This window comes from Triturus cristatus, chromosome 7 (assembly GCF_964204655.1).
Source record: "Triturus cristatus chromosome 7, aTriCri1.1, whole genome shotgun sequence".
NCBI classification, from domain to species: Eukaryota; Metazoa; Chordata; class Amphibia; order Caudata; family Salamandridae; genus Triturus; species Triturus cristatus.
This window is the reverse complement of record NC_140590.1, coordinates 1,348,185,117-1,348,207,963: the sequence shown is the minus strand read 5'-3', so window position 1 is coordinate 1,348,207,963 and position 22,847 is coordinate 1,348,185,117. Positions and strand designations below refer to the sequence as shown.

The window sequence follows — 22,847 nt, the reverse complement described above, 5'->3', positions numbered from 1 at the left end:
TCCTGTGATCCTGGGCCTATCCCCCCAAAAAACTGAATGCATCGTGTGTAACGTAACTGGTGCTCATGTAAAGCGCTCCAATCAATACCTTCGGGTCGAGTACGCGCCATATAAATCTGAAACAAAAAAAAAATTGAGTTTGCACTGTTGTTTACTCGTGTACAAAATCGCACATGTGCAGTTTTAGTAGCTTCTTTTGTGACTCACCCAATTTTTGGTAATTAGTTGAGCCAGGCCTTGATTGACGGTGAAGAGGCGCTATGTGGAAGATGCGCGTGGCGTCGAGCTTTGCATGACACTGGCGGCATAGCTCTCCCCTCAAAGCACCGACGCGCCACTGACAACCTATTTGTTTAATACTCCATTTCGGAAAGCCTGGTCTTCTGGGCGCACAGGGGGGAGGGAGTGGGCAGAAAGCGACGGGGCGGATAATCAACATCTCTCCGGCCCACTATGAATGTCTATAGAAATGGCATGGAAGTAATTGCAAAAACCAAAGGGAATGATGGACGGAGTGTTGAACATTGCAAGCACTCACCCCCAGTCAACTGATCTGGGTTTAATCCATCACCGTTCTTTAGCCCACTCTGCCACCCCAGTTCAGAAATGGCCATATGCAAATCAGTCTGACCCTGTGCCTCATGGGAACAGTCCAGCCCGAACTGCCAAGCCATGTCTTCCCTGGACCGGAAACAAGCTTCCTAGGACCGGTTTCTGGCATTTCAGCCGTCTTCAGCCAGGCTTGCTTGAATCCAGTGGCAAAGTGAGCAAGGGACTCACGTCTGAGCATACCCTGCCAACTTATGGCGAACAAAGCAAAAACCAAAGGGAATGATGGACGGAGTGTTGAACATAGCAAGCACTCACCCCCAGTCAACTGATCTGGGTTTAATCCATCACCGTTCTTTAGCCCACTCTGCCACCCCAGTTCAGACATGGCCATATGCAAATCAGTCTGACCCTGTGCCTCATGAGAACAGTCCAGCCTGAACTGCCAAGCCATGTCTTCCCTGGACCGGAAACAAGCTTCCTAGGACCGGTATCTGGCATTTCAGCCGTCTTCAGCCAGGCTTGCTTGAATCCAGTGGCAAAGTAATTGCTTCTGAAAAGAGCATCAGGAATATGGCCCGAGTGATTCCACTTAAGCGAGTGCTGAGAGGTTACGAAGGTTGCTCTAAAGACGCCACATCCTTGTCACTGAAACAAGACAAGCCCGGCGAAGCGTGGCGCGCGCGCTTGGCGGGGGCGGGGGAGCGCATTCCAGACGGGGGAGTATGATGCCGAGGGCGCCAGTGGGCTGAAGCGCTTCCCCAAACGGATTGCATGGCGGCACGATGCACGTGATTGTGCGCGTGCTCGCCATGCAATCCACTTTTGGGAGCACTTTGAAATGCCCCTTTACTAGAGTCTCGCCTAGCGATTGCGTAAACGCAATAGCTAGGCGAGACCTAAAAAGGGGCCCTCAGCCTATAGAAAAAGTTCTGCCTGAAACCATTAACCTAGCTTCAAACAACCTAATAAGCAGCAAATTTGATGCTTTCGGTGAATCTCTGAAGCTGCTCGAGCAACATTTTTACAATACATATTTTACATATGCGTCTAGTGACAGTAGAAACTAAAACTAATTCTTGCCTGAATCTGTTGAACACCATTGCAAAGGGGAAAACGGTAAATGCAATACCTAATAAGAATGACCACCCCGTAGGGAGATACCAACTGCCCTTGCAACTAATAGAACTGCCTCCGATAGCTCCAACTCATATTCTTCAAGGGGTATAAATAATAATCCAAGCATGAATAAAGCCAGAACGCTAAAGGGGGGAATTTCAACTCATGAAGTGATTGGTACTGGGGTGGACGTATTGTAGAAGCCTCACCTGTAGCTGATAATTCCATCAATTCTTAAGAGTAGGTGGATGATCGCCTTGATCTTACACCTGCAGTCACCCAATATGTGCTAGACTTGGCAAATGTGCCACCTCTACCTACAAACTGAACTGAGGACTGGTTTGCATTAAGAAATAAGTTCCTAAACTGGCTGGGTTTAAGAACAGAGTTAACCGATCAACTATTTAAAGACATTAAAATGGCAAGGAGGGTCAAATGGGTGGGCAAAAGTCAAAAGATTCTACCTGGGGACTGTATAGTCCTTTCTCTCAAAACCCCACAGTTGGTAGATACTGTGCTGTCTAGGTCCAGTGCTCCAAATATTTCCCCAACTAATATTTCATCTCTTCCGTTGGGATATTTTTACCAGCCAGTAAGACAACTTGACAGTGAAAGGCTGTGGCCCATTACCATTCCAGGGCATGTACAGAACTATAATTATATGGTACCAATCTTTAACCGTTTTCAAAGTTTGTCAAACCTGGATGGGCAGAATTGACTTAATGGCAAGATCGCCATGGAATGGGAAGAAGACGAAAGGACCCACCCCACTACACCTAGAGAGGGGACTATCACAGGATATGTTGACAACACCCAATCTCTTAGTAACTCCCAATTAGATGCTACATGTAACAATAATAAACCTAACCCTGAATTATCTCTCTATGACCACCTGGGTTTCGTCTTTTGGAATGTAGCAGGCTTGCACAATAAGGGACCAAATTTAGAGTGGCTGGAGTTTGTAGTCGGCTTTCATTTCATATGTTTGCAGGAGACCTGGCTCATGGAGCCAATACATATGAATGGGTATAAAACATATTTTACCTCTGCCCTCCCCTCGGTGCATGGTAGATCAAAGGGTGGATTGTGTATATATGTGTCAAACCTTTTACAATTCACTAAAGTTTCTCTGGAAACACATAATCCGTACTACCACTTACTATTAGGTGATTCCTTAGGCACCGCTAGGCTACTTATAATCAACTTCTATAACAATGTCCAGAAGCAAGCCCTCATAGAAACACTACAGCAATTGAATGACGATGTAGGGCATATATATATACAAATAACAGGAAATATACTATTATTTTATGGGGAGTAGATTTTACTTTATGTTTGTGTCATGCACAGCCAGGAAAGGTATGTGCCACGACAGCTGCGGAAGATGTTGACCAAACACATTTTAGTCATAGTGTTGCTGGGGTCAAGATAAACTAATTACTATTCAAATTCGACTTGGCCTTTGCAAATGAGATTTATTCCCTCTTTGCCCAACGCAAGTGTACTTTTAATGGTAGAAATGCACACAGCATCATTGATCACATCTTACTATCAAACAGGTGTGCAGCTCAGGCATTTAATTGTATTACCCATTCCATTTCACAAAGTGACCACTACCCTTTGAACATCAAATTATTGTCAAATTTGTTTATCAAGAAATGGGACAATAATACTACCTTACTAGTAGATTAAATCGAGTTAGCAAGACACAAAGGGTATACTTTATGATGGGCACAGATTGTTCCAGAGGTGTTTCTCAAGCAACTCATAAATAGTAACAGAAAGGCTTTCCTGACCTGTCTAGATTGTTCAACAGCACCCACTGATGTTATTAACGCATTTCTGACAATTACACAGTGGGTGAAGGAGAACCTGACTGTTGCAAGCAAAAAAGCAAGAAAGGAGAAGAAGGGTTGGTTTGACACGACATGCACTAGGGCCCATAAGCGGCTAAAAGTGGCCTTACACAAATCTCTCAGGTGTAGTCAAGAGGTTCAGACTAGTAGTTCAGATTACAAGAAGGCAGTAACATTGAGGAAGTCACAACTAAGGGAGAAGGCATGGGAATCTTTGTGTGAGGAATGGGCAATCAAGGATAATAGAGCCTTCTGGAGAATAATTAACTCCGCACCACTGATAGCTGATGCGGCTTTCCTACCTAATGTGGCATCGGAATTAGTCAGGTGATGATGGCTGATACTCCACAGGTAACTTCTATGGTGATGTCATATTGGCCAGTAAAGGCGGTAAAGCTTCAGGTCCGGACACTATTCCAGTAGACTTGTATAAGGCCAACATCACTTTATGGGGGCCTTTACTAACTATAGTCCTTAGGGCATGCTGCATGGAGGGTTTTTTACCTACATGGGTGAATCAATTATCGTCCCTATTTACTAAAAAGGGAGATTGATTAAACTCGGCCAGTTATAGGCCAATTTCCAATTTTCCTACTTGATTCCTTGGTGAAGATTGCGGGCCGCATTATCCTGAACAGATTACAAGATTGGGCAGAAACACATAACATCCTATGAGACTTACAATATGGCTTTCTCCCGGGCGTTGAAACAAACGAGCAGAACCTAAATTTAAGCATGGTACTTGGGAAATATGTTAACATCAAAGGAGGAAATATGTATTTAGCTTTTGTTGACCTCTCCTCAGCATTCGATTGCGTTATACACGCTAAATTGTGGTTAACTATGAAAGAGCTGGGGGTAGAGATGCTGATAATTAATTTCCTGAGGGACCTATACTCTGGCTGTAAAGCTAGAATAAGATTTGGCATTAGAGGGGAATGCACTGAATCATTTGGGGTGGAGAGGGGGTGAGACAGGGCTGTGTTCTGGCCCCCTTCTTATTGTCCCGGTGCTTGCCGAATCGTCAAAGGATCTTCCACAAGTTGGGACTCGCCCTGTACCGGTTCTCCTCTATGTCGATGATGCCGTCCTTATGGCACGTACCCCTCTTGCCCTCCAGTACCTGTTGACAAATGTTGCCGTATATATGCAGGATCTTGGCCTTCTGGTAAACCTGTCTAAAACTTTTGTCATGAAATGTAGGAAGAACACCACTAACTGCAGAGACCTAAATATTCATGGTACAACTATAGGCACTACTATTACTTTCCCGTACTTGGGGATTTTATTTGATAACGAGTGCCTATGGAAGAAGGCTAGTCTATATAGGAAGTTGATGTTTAGTAAAGCCTGTATGGCACTCAGGGGGTTTGCTAAGTGGTTGAGATCTAATCCCCCCCATTGATGATGTCAATTTATGAAGTCGAATGCCTTAGCATTGCACCTTATGGGACAGGCATGGGGGATACTAGAAAAGTAGAGATATTCAATTGGTGGAAAATGAGTTCTTTAGATATCTTCTAGCCGTTCCGAAAAGCACTTCAGTACATGTATGTCATGCCGAACTTGGGGCATCATTCATTGCAGATTTGATCTTGCTACAGCCTATTCTACTTTGGTATAAGGTATGGACGTCTGTATATACTGACTTAAATTGTGCAATAATCAAGGACTGTCTTAAATCAAGTCTATACCAGCGCATTCCATGGCTTGTTTATATTCAACGTTTCTGTAATGATTTGGGGCACCCTGAGTATTTTTAGAAGCCAGAAACATTGGCTTCCATTAGCAGAGGTTTTTTAAAGGATGAAATCATGACCCATTTGGAGAATGTTAGACCTGCATTTGAAATATGTAAACCTAGGGGTCCATTAGGATGTAGGGCGGATCGCCACCACCCGCATGGCGGTGGCGATCTGTCCTACATCCTTCCCCGCCCGCCACCCACCATATTAGTATGGCGGGGGGACCGCGGCGGATGGGAAGACCGTCTGCCGCTTTTCCGCCCAGTCAACGTGTGGACTGGGGAGAAAAGGTTTTAATATGGTGGTGGTGTCTGCTAGACACCGCCATCCATATCAGGATGCAGGCGGGGGCAGCCTTTTAGTGGCGGCGTTGCCGCCACGGAAAGGCATGCAGATCTTGAAGTTGGGGGCCCGTCGCGGGCCCCCAGGATGTTGGGGGGGTGGAGGGGGTACATGGGGGGTACCTATGGTACCCCCTGCATGTATAACATGGCAGGCACCGCGCGGTGCCTGCCACATTGTGCATGCATATGCACAACATGCATTTTTGGCATTGCGGCAGGGGATGCTGAAAGCATCGCCCGCCGCAATGTTAAAAATGCAGGATGCGCCGGCTAGTGTGGCGGGCGCTTCCTAATCACCCCCATGGGACCGCCGTACTTATGGCGGGCGGTCCCTTATTACGTCAGGATGGCGGGCGGACAAAGTCCGCCTGCCATCCTAATGATGCCCTTAGTGTTTTAGAAGATCAAATGATTTTAAGTACCTATGATATGCAACCCTATCTTAAAGCGGTTTTAAATGCAAGACACAGGTTTGTGCTGACTCATTTTAGACGGATCACTGACAGAATATTGATGGACCAATTATCGACCTACAAGATTATCGAGTCTAGAATATCGATGGACAGAATATCGACATCCTATCTTTAAAAAGGTAAGTACAAAAATATTGAAACCAAAATATCGTTGTTTAAAATATCGTTGTATAAAATATTGTTTTTTTAAAATGTCTTACAAATAATATAAAATTAACTAAATATAATGTAAAAAAATGTAGGTAGAATTGTTTTTAAATGTTAAAAATGATAAATAATAAATGTAACATTAAAAAAATTAAACACATATTTATTTATTTTTTATATATATTAACTTAATAATATTAATAAATAATTATTGTATTTAATTATGAAATGTTAGAAACATAACAATCATAAATACATATAAATATATATACATAAACCTGTCATATAAATATAAAAATAAAAGATATCTATATTAAATAAAAAAATATTTAAATTAATAATTATGTGTAAAAAAATATTTTACACTACATTAATTATGACAGTAAATCAAATGTTGGATAGCGTAGGGGATAACATTACTATTCCCACTCCAGAGAGTGCAACAGTAGGGAAATTGTTGGTAGCGAAGGGGAATAATTTACTATTCCCACTCCAGCAATTGCAACAGTAGCGAGAGTGTTGGATAGCGCAGGGGAATAATTTACTATTCCCACTCCATGCAGTGTAACAGGAGGGAAAGTGTTGGATAGCAGAGGGATTAAAATTACTATTCCCACTCCAGTAATTGCAACGGTAGGGAAAGTGTTGGATAGCGGGTGGGTAAAATTTACTATTCCCACTCCACTGAGTGAACCAGTAGTAAAAGTGTTGGATAGCGAGTAGGTAAAAATTACTATTCCCACTCCAGCGAGTGCAACAGTAGGGGAAGTGTTGGATAGCCAGTGGATAAAAATTACTATTCCCACTCCAGTGTGTGCAACAGTAGGGTAAGTGTTGGATAGCGGGTGGGTAAAAATTACTATTCCCACTCCAATGAATGGTAAAGTAGGGAAAGTGTTGGATAGAAGAGGGGTAAAAATTATTATTCCCACACCAGTAATTGCAACAGTAGGGAAAGTGTTGGATAACGGAGAGGTAAAACTGTATATTCCCACTCCAGCAAGTGCAATTGTAGGGAAAGTGTTGGATAGCGGGTGGGTAAAAATGTATATTCCCACTCCAGTAAATGCATCAGTAGGGAAAGTGTTGGATAGCGGGGGATAAAAATTACTATTCCCACTCTAGTGACTACAAGAGTAGGGAAAGTATAGGATAGCGGTTGACTATAAATGACTATTCCTTCTCCAGAGAGTGCAACAGTAGGGAATGTGTTGGATAGTGGGTGGGAATAATTTACTATTCCCACTCCACCACATGTAACAGTAGGAAAAGTGTTGGATAGTGTTGGGTAATTTACTGTTCCCACTCCAGCAAATACAAGAGCAGGGAAGTGTTGGATAGTGGAGGGGAATAATTTATTATTCCCACTCCTGCAAAATAATTAATATAAATGACCAAATCATTAATTTTTCAAAAATAATTTACCTCCCACCATATTCCCCTATAAATGACACCACCAATATTGTTAAATATTACACAATTAATATAATTAATTAACTAATAACAATTAACAAGCAATTTAAAAACCATCAAAAATAAATGAGTTCACACAATTAACACTATAAAATAACTTTTAATATATATTATATATAAAAATTAATACAAATGTTATTATAATTAAATTACTTCCCGCCCTACGCCCCTATCAACCCACAACCCGCTCCTAAAAAAATAACACAATTAACATATTTTCCAATTAATTATCAATAATGAATATCCAATTAATAACGAATTAATAACTTTTTTAAACACAATTAACAATATGAAATATTAATTACATAAATATCAATTATTAAAAATATTATTTAATTATTTGTAATTAAATTACTTCCCACCCTACTTCCCTATCAACCCACAACACGCCCCTAAAACAATTACACAATTAACATATTTACCAATTAATTTTTATTAATTAATTTCGAATTAATAACTAATTAATACATTTTTTACCACAATTAACAATATCATTATTAATTAATATTTTTTTTTAATTAATTATAATTAAATTAATTCCCACCCTACTCCCCTATCAACCCACAACCCGCTCCTAAAACAATTACACAATTAACATATTTACCAATTAATTATTAATAACAAATTAATAATTAATTACTAAAAAAAATAATTAACACAATTAACAATATAAATGATTAAATACAAAAATAGTAAATAATAAACTTATTATTTAATTAACTTCAATTAAATTGCTTCCCACCCTATTCCCCTATAAACCCGCAACCCGCTACAGAACTAAAACGCAATATTTTATTTAAAAAAAAATAATAACTTCTAAAAAATTAATAATACATATATTATAATTAAATTACTTCCCACCCTAATCTCCTATAAACCCACAACCCGCTACGGAACTAAAATACGCAAAAATTAATTAACATAAAATAAATTATTTCTAAAAAATTCTAACATACATTAAAAAATAAGCTATACTTTTGACACATATACTAACATACAGAACACTAAAAAAAAAATTGATATTATAAACAACGACAATTTTACTAACGATATTACTAACTTCGATATTCAGTAAAACTATATTTCTTACCTGCATGTCGATATTCTTTTTGATGATATTCTTGCAGGTCGATATTCTGTCATATCGAGATTTTGGTATATCGATATTTAAAACTCGATATTATGACTGCATACTGTTTTAGACCTGGTACCTTTCACTGACTGATTAGTTTCCCAAATGTGAACGATTGGTCCACAATTTTATCTACTTGCCCTTGCAGTGATGCAATGGCGCAGAATACTATGCACGTGGTGTTTTTTTGCAAGTTTTTTGCGTTTTATATACCTATTAAAAGAGGGGCACACTTCACGCAGTCCCGACCTGCGTACCTATATTTACAATCTCTGCCCACGCTGGCAATTTGTTGTAGTATGGCATCATTTTTATGGGCTGTCTTTTTTATGCCAGAAAGAAACTTTCTTTACCTCTTTCATAGCAACGAGACAAAGGGGTCTATTAGGATGGCGGACGGATGGCCGCCGCCAGGCCAGCGGTGGGAACTGCCGGACCGGCGGCGGACATCCGCCCGCGATCGCAGCCCTGAAAACCGCCAGTCCCATTAGCATGGTGGTGACGACCGTGACGGTGAGACCTCCGCCTGCCACTTTTCCGCCGGTACCAGTCTGCACGCATGCCTAGCGGACGGAACTGGACCGCTACAATGATGCCGGTGCAGGGCCGGCATGATTATGATGCCGACGGTAGGCAGCCTTTCCGCTGTGGTGGAACCGCTATGGAAAGGCATGTGGGGAATGGGTCCGGGGGCCATTGCGGGGTGTGTGGGTGCACTGGGGCATGTCCCTGTACCAGGTGGCAGGCACTGTGCAGTGACATGCATGACATGCTCCTTTTCCCACTGCGGCGGTGCTGCTGGCAGCAGCAACCGCCGCAATGTTAATAGCCAGAATCCGACCGCCGCGGTCGGATTTCGACTGCGGAGCATCCTAATTGGACTGGTGGTCATGCCGCGGTCCTTGCGGTCGGTCTTTTCCCGCAACCATGGCGGTCGGGAAGAATTTTCGACCGCCATCCTAATAGGCCCCATAGTGTGCAATTTTATGGTGCAATGCGGGGTAGTGTAATCTGTGCCAGGTACAAGTGCATTTTACTTGTTGTTAATTTATTGTTTCTCAATGTTCCCACAATTGGAAAAAAAATCTAAGTTCGTTTGATGGGGCTGATGGAGAGTGCATGGCGGACCCACTACGAGGTTTTTGTCTCACCTTCTGTGCTCCAGCATTGGTTTAACTTAACACTATACGGCGATGGGGCCGATTCCGATCCCACTGGGAGAAGGCTCCATCCGATTCAGATCCGGAGGGCTTTCCAACCGACTAATGCTCCAGGGCTCCGAGCGCCCGAGTACGATACGAACAAGAGCTGATGGACACGGGTCGCTCGGAGCCCCATTGAACTCAATGGGAGCCTGTTGTACGACGCGTACATAGGCTCCCATTGATGAAAAAGGTACGTTGCGCACAAAGGTGCCCCCTGTAGTGGGGATTCGTCCGTGCCACCCGCACCGTACATGCATGTGTAGGTGGACTGTTATCGACTCGTAGGGCTACAAGTGAAGGGGGGTCCGACGCAGACCCCCGAAGTCTGCTTCCCGGAGCGTTTACATGTCGGAGGCTCCGACACGATCCGGCTGTGCAAATCGTGCATCGTACTGGCTCGGTCGGAAATCGCCTCCATTGCACGGCACAGTTTGCTTACGGACGAGACGTACGGCGCATTGGACCCAGAAACGATTCGGTCGGCAATTTTGTGTTTCTTGCATCGTACTTGCTCGCTCGTACAGCTGTACGAGTCGGACGGAAAACCCGCGTACGGCTCGTACTTTTTACGGCCGGATGGCGTTCGGAGCCCTTCCGAGCGAGATCGGAATCGGCCCCTTTGTTGTAGGAACTTTGTGTAAATATGGGAAACATTTCAGCGAGATGTGAGAGTCTATTATATTATGGTGATTTTACTGATGTCCATTTGTCCTGAGCCCTTGGTAATCCACGCAGAACCAGAGTTCAGGTGTGGCACCGGGTGCTGCAGCCTTTGGGACCAAGACCACTGGGCTGGCCCAAGGGCTGTTTGAGGACTCAATCACCCCTAGCGCTAACATATTGGAGACTTCATCCTTGATGCAAGCTCTGACCATGTCAGTCACTCTGTAAATCTTATGTTTTACTGGAGGACTGTCCACAGTGTTCACATCATGGACACACCACTGAGTAACACTGGGGATCAGGGTGAACAAATCAGAAAACTGCTCCAAAACTTGGTGGCAGTCATTCTTTTGCTCAGGGGTCAGGGCAGAAGAGAGGTTCAAAACTGTCCACTGACCAATCTTGATCCTTTGCAAACAGGAAGTCAGGAAGAGGCTCAGTCTCCTCTTCCATCCCAGTATCTGTTGCTAGGAGCATGCCCACTTTGGACCTCTCCAAGTGGGGCTTTAGGCGGTTCCCATGCAGGACCCGCAAAGGGTTCCTAGGAGACTGCAAGTTCACCAAGTAGGTGACGTTACTCTTGCGCTCCACCACCTCAAATGGTCCAGTCCACTTATCCTGGAGTGCACAAGGCTCCACTGGGGCTATGACCCACACTTTTTGTCCAGGCTAAAACTCCTTTAGAGTGGCATTCTTATCATATCAACGTTTCATCTCCTCCTGGCTGGCTTCCAGATTCGCCTGAGCGAGTTGTCTGAAGCGCCTTGTCTGGTTTCTGAAGGCCAGCATGTAGGTCCCAGCCTACTTTCACTAAACTCAGGGGTCCTCTCACAGGATGGCTGTACAGCAGCTCAAAGGGACTGAACCCTAAGGACTTCTGTGGCACCTCTCTGTAAGCAAACAAAAGGTATGGCAAGAGGACGTCCCACTTATGCCTCATGGGTTCCTCAAGACCCATAATCGAGCCCTTCAGGGTCCGGTTGAATCTCTCACCCAGCCCATTACCTTGGGGGTGGTAAGGAGTGGTGAACTTATAGGTTACACCACACTCCTGCCACAGGGACTTCATATACTTAGATATGAAGTTGGTACCACAGTCTGACACCACCTCTCTGGGGAACTCCACACAGGAGAAAATCCCCATAAATGCACGACTCACGACTGGGCCATCACAGTCCAGAAAAGGATGGCTTCAGGCTACCGGGTGGCATGATCCATCAAGACCAGGGTGAACCAGTTGCCCATGGCTGTCTTGGGATCCAGAGGCCCCACAATGTCAATGTCCACCCTTTCAAAGGGGGTGCTGACCACAGGGAAAGGTTGGAGAGGAGCCTTGTGCTTCCTTCCACTCTTACCACTTGCCTGGCAAGTCTGACAAGTCCTACAATGAGTATCTTAACTCTTGCGTATTTGGGGCCAGTAGAAGTGGGTGACAAGCCTTTCAAAGGTCGTGTCTTGCACCAAATGTCCTGCTGAATGTACATCATGAGCCAGACCCAGTAGGAAGGCTCTGAAGCGCTGGGGTACCACCAGCACACAGTCTGACCCAGGCTCAGCTACCTTAGGCTTGCTATACAGGAAACCATTCTCCCACTAAACCAATGTGATCCAGACTGATCACCTGCTGCCTCGTTTGCAGTCTGTTGCCACAAACCCATAAGAGAAGGGCACTTCTTCTGCTGCTCGCAGAACTCTTCCCTGGAGGGTCCTCCTTCCTGCTGCCAATGGGTCAGCTTAGGCAGGTCCCCCAGTTCAGCTACCTGTTCCCATGTAGGTTCCAGGGAATCCCCCTCAGGGTCTACCTCCTCCAGGACCGTGGGAACTTTGGGGGCCGGATTCTGGTGCCCCCTGCCTCTTCTCTTCCCAGCAGGCACCTGGGCCACTCTTTCAGGCTCCAGGTCCTCTTGAGTGCCCTTACCGGCTGCCATTGACCGAGTGGTCACACATGCCCACTTAGGCAGACCCAACATCTCCAAATGAGGCCTCCGCTCCACCTTAGCCCAAGGGGAGCTCTCCAAATCAGTGCCTAGCAGACAGTCAACAGTCATAACTGGCCTCACAGCTACTCTCAAGATACCTGAGACCCCCCCAGTCAAAGGGAACCTGTGCCACTTTGGAGAGGCACTCTGAGTTGTCAGCGGCAACTACAGGTTAGAATGTGTTGGGGACCACCTGCTGTTCAGACACCAGCCGATAACTGACAGCTGTCCCACTGGCTCTGGTGTCTCTCAGAGCCTCCACACTATGGCCATTGATCACCCACTGCCTGTACTTCTTAGTGTTATCAGGCAGATGAGCCCTAGGGAGCATCTCGCTGTCTCCTAAAGAGACCAGGGACATCTCTGCGGGACCCCACCCACCTTGGGCACCCATCTACTCCCCCAAGGCTACACTATCCATTTCCCGGGGCGGTGCACCAGTGGGTACAGTGGTAACCGGTTTGGGATACTTAGGATCCCCCCGGAAGTGGCCCACCTGACCACAGCTAAAACAGGTGTTGGGACCCTTCTGCACAGGATTACCTGGCGGGACCCATGGTCTTTTGTCACCAGAAGGCTGGGAGCCCTTACCTTGGTTCCCTTGGCAATTACTTTGGGGCCCTTTTGGAACTCCTTTTGTTTACCCTTGTCCCCCCCACTCTTCTGCTGGGGACCCTGCCCACCTTTGGCAGAGTCTCCCACAAGACCCTTGTGTACCCTGGTACTGACCCAGCAGTCCGCCTCCACAGCAAGTTTCCTGGGGTCAGTCAGCTTGCTTTCAATCAGGTGCTGGCGTAGCTCTGGAAAACACCTACTGGACAAGTTCTCCCATGCAATAAAATCATAGAGCGCCTGAAAATCATTCACCTTACTACCCTTCACCCAACCATCCAATGCTCTGCAAAAAAAAGACACAGATTCAACCTAGGTGCTAGACTCCAACTTCTTGCAATTTCAAGATTTCTGCCTATAAAGCTCTGGGGTCAACCCATACCTAGATACTAAGGCTTCCTTCATGGGGGCATAGGACATCTGATCCTCAGTGGGCAATGCTAGCAAGGTTTCCCTTCCTTCACCCAGAAAGCGGCCCCACAGCCCCGTTCCCCAATCTCTCTCAGGGACCCAGTGGGACTTCATCGCTACTTCATAGGTCTTAAATCACTGCCCAATATCCTCATGCTTCTGGAAATCCTTAATGACATCCTTGGGAATAAATACTTTTCCTTCTACAGGCACTGACGGTGTGCTGCCACCAGAGGGAGAGCTTTTTGCTTTTAGCTCTAACTCCTTCAACACTTCTTCCCTGAGCATCTTCTTTTTCTCCATGGCCAATTTTTTTCACTCGAACTCCAACCTCTTATTTTCTAAGACACCCTGGCTTTTCAGTTTGAGCTAAGCAAGCTCCATCTCATGCACTCTGCTTTTCTCCCTGTCCTCCAACTCTTCTGGAGACAGACCCCTTGAAGACACACTGCTGCCCTCCCTGGGAGGCCCTCCCCCTCCAGTTAGGCCCACTAACCCATCCTGCTGCCCTACTAAATTCTCCCCTTTTACCATAGGATCCTCGGCCTGCCCACTGGCATTCCTTGCTTCCAACCAGGTCCTCAGTGCCTTTTGGAACTCCTCCTTTCAGGGAGATTTAAAATGTTTTGGAAGATGGTTTTAAGTTGTGGCACAGTGTAGGTATCAACCCTCTCTTCTTCAAACTCAATATCCACAGATGCAATGGATCCTTGTTTACTTATGGTGAAAAGTTGGCAAATCTCAAGATGCAGATAATTCCCACAAAGAACTCTACTAAAATGTATGTGGTTGGGTAATGGTCTGCACTCACTAGTAGTGTACACCAATCACTGTATGTAAATCACAAATGCAAGTCCGGGATCCTAACCGCTGACCACCAATGTTAGAAATGGGGGTCTCTAGTTGGCAGAGGTAGGTACCTTAGTCCAAATAGGGGCCCTTGCTTCTAGTCAGGGTAAGGGGGATACACTCCTAAAATAAACCCTGCTCACCCTCTTGGTAGCTTGGCACGAGCAGACAGGCTTATCTGAGAGGCAGTCTGTAAAGCATTTGTGAACACATACAGTAACACAGTGAAAACACTACAAATGGACACCACACCAGTGTAGAAAAATAAGTAATCTTTATCTAAACCAAAACAAGACCAAACGACAAAAATCCACAATACAGTATTAAAAATAAGGCTTTCAAATGAACACTTTTCTCAAAAGTACCTTAGATGCTGTACACAAAGTAAACAAAATGGCCGCAGGGAAGGTGATGCGTCGGTTCCTTTCACACAGGGTAGGTGATGCGTCTGTTTCTTACTGCGGACCCCAACGATGCAACAATCTTGACGCCTTGATGCGATGCGGCAATCCGGTATGATGCGTGTCTTCGTGCAGCCGCACAGCAGGCTTGCGTCGGGATTGGAGCGGTGGCGGCGATTCCTCGAGCCGCGGCAGACGCTTCAACGGTTTCTTCGGCGATGCGCCAGACAACCAGTGTGGATGCGACACGCTTCTTCGGTGTTACATCGATTTCCCAGCTCCCAGCGTCAAACAGTCTCCAGAGTCCCAAACAGCAGCAGGGGAGCAGGTGGTGAAGTCTTTGTGTCCCTGAGACTTCAGAACGGAGGCAAGCTTAGTTTCAAGCCCTTAAAGATCTTCCTCAAGATGACAAAGCAACAGCAAAGTCCTTTTCTCCTTTCCTTGGCAGTAAGTAGCCACTGCAGGCCAACCCCAGACAGCAAACAGCACAGGGGTAGTATTCCTCCTCAGCTTATCCGGCTCTTTTCCTTGGCAAAGGTTTCTCTTGATTCCCAGAAGTGATCTAAAAGTCTGGGGGTCTGCCCCCTCTTTTTACACCAAAATCCTTTGTTCTCTGAAGGCAGACAGTATCTGTACCCAGCCAAAACCAGTTCTGTGGGGCACTCTGCAAGTACACAACAGCCTCCTTTGTCAGTGTGAGCTCTGGCTTCATACACACCACAGGGGGGCAGAGCCGTCACTGTGGAAGGCAGGCACAGCCCTATTCAGGTGAAGATGCTACTCCTCCCATCACTCCATATGCAATCTAGGTCTATTCATCCCAGCCCTGACTCATCAGACTTCTGGAGCAACAGCGCTCCTCCAGCTCCTGTCATCCAAAAGCCAGACATGCAATACACAAACCTAGCAGAGGTACACTGGATGGTTAGGCAAGAAAATGTCTACTTTATAAAAGTGGTATTTTCAAACACAGAGGGGCCGATTCCGATACCCGGTTGGACAGCTGTCCGTAGCCTTACCGTGCGACCGACGCGTACCCGGAGCCGGTCCGTCCTGTAGAGTAAGTACGATGCGCATAACTGCCAAAAACCCGACCGACACGTAGGCTGTGGTTCAAGCTCCATTCTACGTCCGAGCCGTAACTCCTAACGCTGAACCGAGTCGCCCGGAAGCAGTATCCATAGCAGTTTCCGGCATGACAAGTACGATGCGTACTTCCTACGCGCCGGATGGGTCGCCACGTACGGGACGTCACAGCATCCGGAAAACAAGCATATCAGCTACGATTCGGGCCACAACTCAATACACGGCTATGAGACAGACCAGCTTGCAGCGGGTACGAGACGGAGCAACAAGCAGCATGTACGACACGAACACATCATGAATCCCATTGCGCAGGTCATACCAGTACTCTACATCTATGAAACAAACAACACATACCCGCAAAATGGCACACACACTCAGGGGATCCACATCCTGGCCACTAACAACAGCCCACCATAGGGGTTGCATGGCCAGCACCACTAACACCCCCACCCATAGGGCTTATGTTGCCCATCACTACTGCCACCCCCACCCATAGGGGACCAGTTGCCCATCACTACTGCCACCCCTACCCATAGGGGACCTGTTGCCCATCACTACTGCCACCCCCACCCATAGGGGACCTGTTGTCCATCACCCCTGCCACCCCCACCCATAAGGCTTATGTTGCCCATCACTACTGCCACCCCCAGCCATAGGGCTTATGTTGCCCATCACTACTGCCACCCCCACCCATAGGGGACCTGTTGCCCATCACCCCTGCTACCCACACCCATAGGGGACCTGTTGCCCATCACTACTGCCACCCCCAGCCATCGGGCTTTTGCTGCCAATTCACCCCTGCCACCCACACCCATAGGGGACCTGTTGCCCATCACTACTGCCACCCCCAGCCATAGGACTTATGTTGCCCATCACTACTGCCACCCCCAGCCATAGGGCTTATGTTGCCCATCACTACTGCCACCCCCACCCATAGGGGACCTGTTGCCCATCACCCCTGCCACCCACACCCATAGGGGACCTGTTGCCCATCACTACTGCCACCCCCAGCCATAGGACTTATGTTGCCCATCACTACTGCCACCCCCAGGCATAGGGCTTATGTTGCCCATCACTACTGCCACCCCCACCCATAGGGGACCTGTTGCCCATCACCCCTGCTACCCACACCCATAGGGGACCTGTTGCCCATCACTACTGCCACCCCCAGCCATAAGGCTTATGTTGCCCATCACCCCTGCCACCCCCAGCCATAGGGCTTATGTTGCCCATCACTACTGCCACCCCCACCCATAGGGGACCTGTTGCCCATCACTACTGCCACCCCCACCCATAGGGACTATGTTGCCCATCACCCCTGCCACCCCCAGCCATAGGGCTTATGTTGCCCATCACTACTGCCACCCCCACCCATAGGGGACCAGTTGCCCATCACTACTGCCACCCCCACCCATAGGGGACCCGTTGCCCATCACCCCTGCCACCCCCAACCATAGGGCTTATGTTGCCCATCACTACTGCCACCCCCAGCCATAGGGCTTATGTTGCCCATCACTACTGCCACCCCCACCCATAGAGACTATGTTGCCCATCACCCCTGCCACCCCCAGCCATAGGGGTTATGTTGCCCATCACTACTGCCACCCCCAGCCATAGGATGGGTGATGTGTAACACATCCAGCATACTCCAACATCAGGTATGTCAGCAAAATACATCCCCCCTAACATCATGACAACAGTGTGTAGTCTGTGACAAATGCCCACAACAGTGATTATGACTTTGAACATACAATGTAACTAACAGCACATGTGTGACCAACACATGAGTGTGACATACACAAGGCAATCATCACCATAGCACTGTGGCAATGTAAAAAGAACACCCCCTCACTGTGTAGAACAGAAGTTAAGTGTGGGCTTCCAAAATGCAGCAGATGTTGAGCATTGTGGTGATGGGGACAAACCCCCCCCCCCCTCATCACAGTGACCAAAAGGTAAGTGTCATCATGGTCAAAGCTGCAAATAACAAACAGCATGTATGATCCCTGCTCCCAACATATTAAACCCTTCTGGGGCAAACTAGTGGTTGTGTCCCATTCCCACAGAGATATGGTGAGGCTAACAGTGCTGTGAAAACATAACACACTCTTGGCCATGTGCAGGCAAGCACCACACATGGGGGCTGACAATGCATACAGTGTACAATGACACAAGAGCAGAAGTGACCATCACAAAGCATGCACACATCTCGAAAATAGATACACTAATCAAAACAACATGTGTAGACTGTAGGTGTCAGCTCACAAACACACATTCCATGCCAGCAATGGCACCTAACAACCAGGATGAATGTGCACAATGATGTGATATGACTCACAGGGACAGCAGGCAAAATCACAGAAACACCATCCAGACAAAGGCCCACAACAGCAATACCAATGCACTGGTGCAGATGCACAAACCCAAACAGGCAACCTCACACTGCACATCTGACACAGCATGTGTGTGTGTCACAGTATCCCCAGGCAACTACACAACACATGAGGGGGGCTGAACCACAGTGACACAGATGTGACACAGTGCCACACAAAAGTAAACCATCATTGGGACACCCTCAGTGGGCAATCAGGCATTGGGAGATGAGATGGAGCACAACAGACACATGTGACACAAGCTGGAATGAACACAAACGTACACAGCAAGAGACTGACACACAACACCACTACCCCCAGGGACCAGACATTGGGGTGACACAAGCATGCATGACACCTCCACTGTGATGACAAAGGCAGATGTCGTACAAACTGGGAAACCCAGACATGTGTCCTGTGCCACAAACGTACATCACACATACACAAACAGAAATCACTCAGCATGGCCCCTCATCCATGGACAAACAGGAGCTAGAGGACCATCCATGCAAACATTTACATCTGTCCACCCTCAACACCACACACCCTGAACTGCAACAATGTGTATCTGTGAAGCCCACATGGACAGGTGACATTGCACATGCACCCATGACAAACACAGGAATGTTGGGAGGAACTAAGGTGCACAGACACATCACACAAGAACTGTTTACAACCCTGGGGAATGACAGACATACTGCACAGTATGCGGTACATGGCCATGACCTCAAAGGTCATGTAACCTTCAGAATCCCTGCCACAGTCCCAGGACAATGCAGAAGCCAAGGAGAACCACAAGGCACACATGCTGACACCTGCCAGCATCGCAGCCATGAACCCGACAAGTGGGAGCAGTCACACACACATACAAACGTCTCAATCACTGAAAGGTACCACCTAGGGACAACTACATGATTTAGCAATAAACAGGTGCCTTGGGGAACCCTGACTGTGTCCCATCTGTGTCTGACAACATCATCACCACTCAGAACTGACAAATCCCAATGATGATACACCAATTAACAGTAGTGTGTCATGCACCCACACATCTGGTAGCCCATTGGAAAAGTAGTGGGATGAACCAAGTACCACTCAGCAAGCATCAACAACAGGAACATATCAAGGGAACACTGTCTGTGTATGAACAGGGATGTGGACACACACACATGCTCATACAATACACACCATGGGCCCAGGCCATGTCACTGGACAACACACTTACTTGAGGGGACACAACTCCTGTGGAAGCCCAGCTGTGCCAAACATATTCCCCGCACATCTCACTCATGTCTGCAGAACACTTGGTCAGTGAGCCATCAGTTACCACACAATGAAGGCTCTGGTCACAACAGCCTGGGTACGTGAGTCTCCCCATAGTCATCTTCACATACCCAAAACATATGTCTATCAAGTTGCACAGAGGACCCAGTTGCTCCCATACCAATGATGCCCACACCTGTAGGTCCAGTGTTGAGGAGCACAAATTCTGTTGAAGTGACAAATTGGACAATGGGAAGCACATCATATGTGCAGGGGTGCAAGCCACAGATGTGACCATGCAAATGAAATGTTCACAGAGATGTCCACAAATAGCTGATCCTGACACACCCAGGTAGCTGCAAAGGATGACATGGATACCCATCAGAATAGGATACATATCTCATGGACCACAGGGAGTACCTCACAGCAACACATCAGTATTCAACATTGGAAACCAAGCATCACAGGTGCAAGGGCATGTTAAACATCATCAACATAATTAGGCTTTCCTGTTTTCAGTTTCTATTTTTGGTAAATTCTGGTGGTGTTTTTTCAGTGTTTTCCAGTGATTTCCATACCTCAAAAAAACAGTGCTTTTCAGTGTTTACTCATTTTCGCGCCATAACAAATGAAACAGTGTTTTGCCGGTGTTTATGGAATGCTTTGCTTTTATGATTGATTTTTCCATTTTTCTTCAGAAATTGTATACTGCTCTACATTTCAGAAGCTTAATACAGTCATTAAAAAATTTCCATTGTCCTTTGATTCTGTAGCTCAGATTTAACAAGCATTTGCAATGCAATAGGTCTCACATTTATGCGAGTTTAAGCTATTGGCATTGTAAATGACAAAGCCTTTTATTTATGTTTTAAAAACAAAAACAAAAATAAAAGGCATTGTTATTTGCAATGTCAATAGCGTAAATGCAAGACCTATTGCAAATGCTTGTTTAAAATGAAAGCGTGAATTGGTCACTTAGCAAGTGTTGGTCAATAAATATACGTAGATAAATTTTTTTTAATGCTATTATGAAATTGCAGTCTCCCTTCTGAATCCGCTGCCAGGAACGCAGCTCACAAGACACTAGTGTGGGCTCTGCATACATACCTCTGCTGCCTCATGGGTGGAAGGATGCAGCCTATGTGGTCACTGGGATACTCTTCGCTGGACACTTTGTCACACATCTTGTCGCCATCACGGTGGACCCTGCAGACCCCAATGTCCTGGCCAAGAAAAGTTACAGCCGCCCCATGCCGGTTCTGGACCGCTCCAAGCACAAGCACGTCATTCAAAACCTTCACTGCTACCTGTGCCAAGTCGACGTGGGGCCTAGGGCCAAGCACTGTAGCGCCTGCAACAAGTGCATCTCCGACTTCGACCACCACTGTAAGTGGCTGAATAATTGTGTGGGAGGAAAGAACTACTGGTTTTTCTTCGGCGCGGTGGGGTCTGCCGTCCTTGGAGTCTTTCTCTTGACGATGGTTGTGAACCCGGCGGACCTCCGCACAGCGCCGCAGTTTGAGGGAGTGACCTAAAACACTACTTGATTAGTCTTTCTTCCGGCTGCTCCAGTTGAGACGACTGCAGCAGGAATTCTGGCCATAGCAGTTATCACTGTGATATTGGGCATCATACCTATTTTGCTGCTTGGACACTTGCTGGTATTCCATCCAGAGGCGCAACTAGAGGCAAATTTCGGGGGGGGGGCTAGGAAAAATTTACAGGGGGGGTGATTATTCAAGGAAAAGGCAGAGTGGAGCTGCAGGGGCTCTAAGCAGGGGTGAAAACCATAAAAGCCTCATTAACAAGCTAAAGGTCTTTTAAAGACCTGTGAAGTACTCGGGTGCGGCTGTGTGTGCGCCGGGAAGCTGTCTCATCCCGGGCTGCCAAACACGACGGGGGGGGCTGAAGCACCTACGACTATATGGTGCACCAGCGAAACACCCAGAGCATCAGAGACAGGAAGAACATCGAGGAAGCGCAAGTGACGTCAGACGGAACATTGGCTGATACAGTAGGCACCCCCAAAGAAACAGACCTCCCTCTGTTCGCTAGATCAAGTGGCCTTCTGTATCATGATAGCGGACTTATTTCTCTTGGGCAACCGGATGGAATATGTACAGATGTCGTTGATGCCACGTCTCTCGCCTGAACCTAGACCTGCAGATGCTGCAAACCAGGAGTGAACCCAGCAAATGTGAAAGTTTAGGAACAAAGCAGTACAATAACGACATTTGTTTGATTATGGCTTAATCCCACATTTGTATTTTATAGAGGAATTCCCTTTATGTTTAATCTAACCGCCTAGAGATTTTATGTGGATGTGTCCGGCATGTACAGAAGTTGTTGTATCCTGCCCAAAAGCCATTAGGTGCCTCCGTAGAAGATAGTAGTTGACACTGTATGGCTATCTAGGGCAAACCGGCATTCACAAAGCGGGGATCTCGATATGTATCGAAAATCAATACAGTAGAGTTATTTCCGGATTCATTGAGCGTTCCAATAGGTTGCTACTGGCATAGTCACTGGATCGATGTTCCGACCTACTAGGGAGTTATATTCCATTTGTTCCTATAAGCAATGACTGTATTGTACTGCTTTGGCTCCCTCAAGTGGCCAAAAGATTCAAATGGCCAATCCAATCCAATTTAAAAAATTCAGCGATACTCAGTTTAAACCGGGTCTGCTGATTTGCAATCGGTAGGGTAATCTCGGGCAGATTCGGTTTTAACCGAAAACCGGACAGCCTAAACATAATGTACAGCTAAATCAAGTTCACAGGGATAAAGAAAAAAGCTTTATTCAGCAAATTAAAAGTTAAATGCTGTTCAAACAAAAGGCCAATGGCCAGTCCATGTCCAAATGCCAAGGAGTGAAGTAGAGTGACAACTGTCACACCTTGCTTGCCTGCACTGCTAAGGACCGGGGTCATCCCCTCTAAGGGGCATACATGGGGGCAGGTCAGGCACCGCAGGGACAGGATCAGGGTGCAGCAGAAGGAGGCAGTGAAGGTGTGGTGGATGCAGGCGAGACACTTGCAACTGCAGTGGAGCTGACTGAAGTGGTGGGTGCTGTCACAACTGTGGGGCAAAAGTCAGATGGGGTGGGTGCCGGCACAACGCCAGTGGGCAGGTCAGATGGAGTGCATTTGGTCACCACTGCAGTGCCCAA

The 22,847-nt window shown here is 46.6% G+C and overlaps 1 pseudogene; it reads left to right on the top strand.

Moving 5' to 3' along the window:
- LOC146812039 (palmitoyltransferase ZDHHC11 pseudogene) overlaps positions 1-21,828 on the top strand; it is a 62,486-nt pseudogene extending 40,658 nt beyond the window's left edge.
- The last annotated feature ends 1,019 nt before the right edge of the window (positions 21,829-22,847 follow it).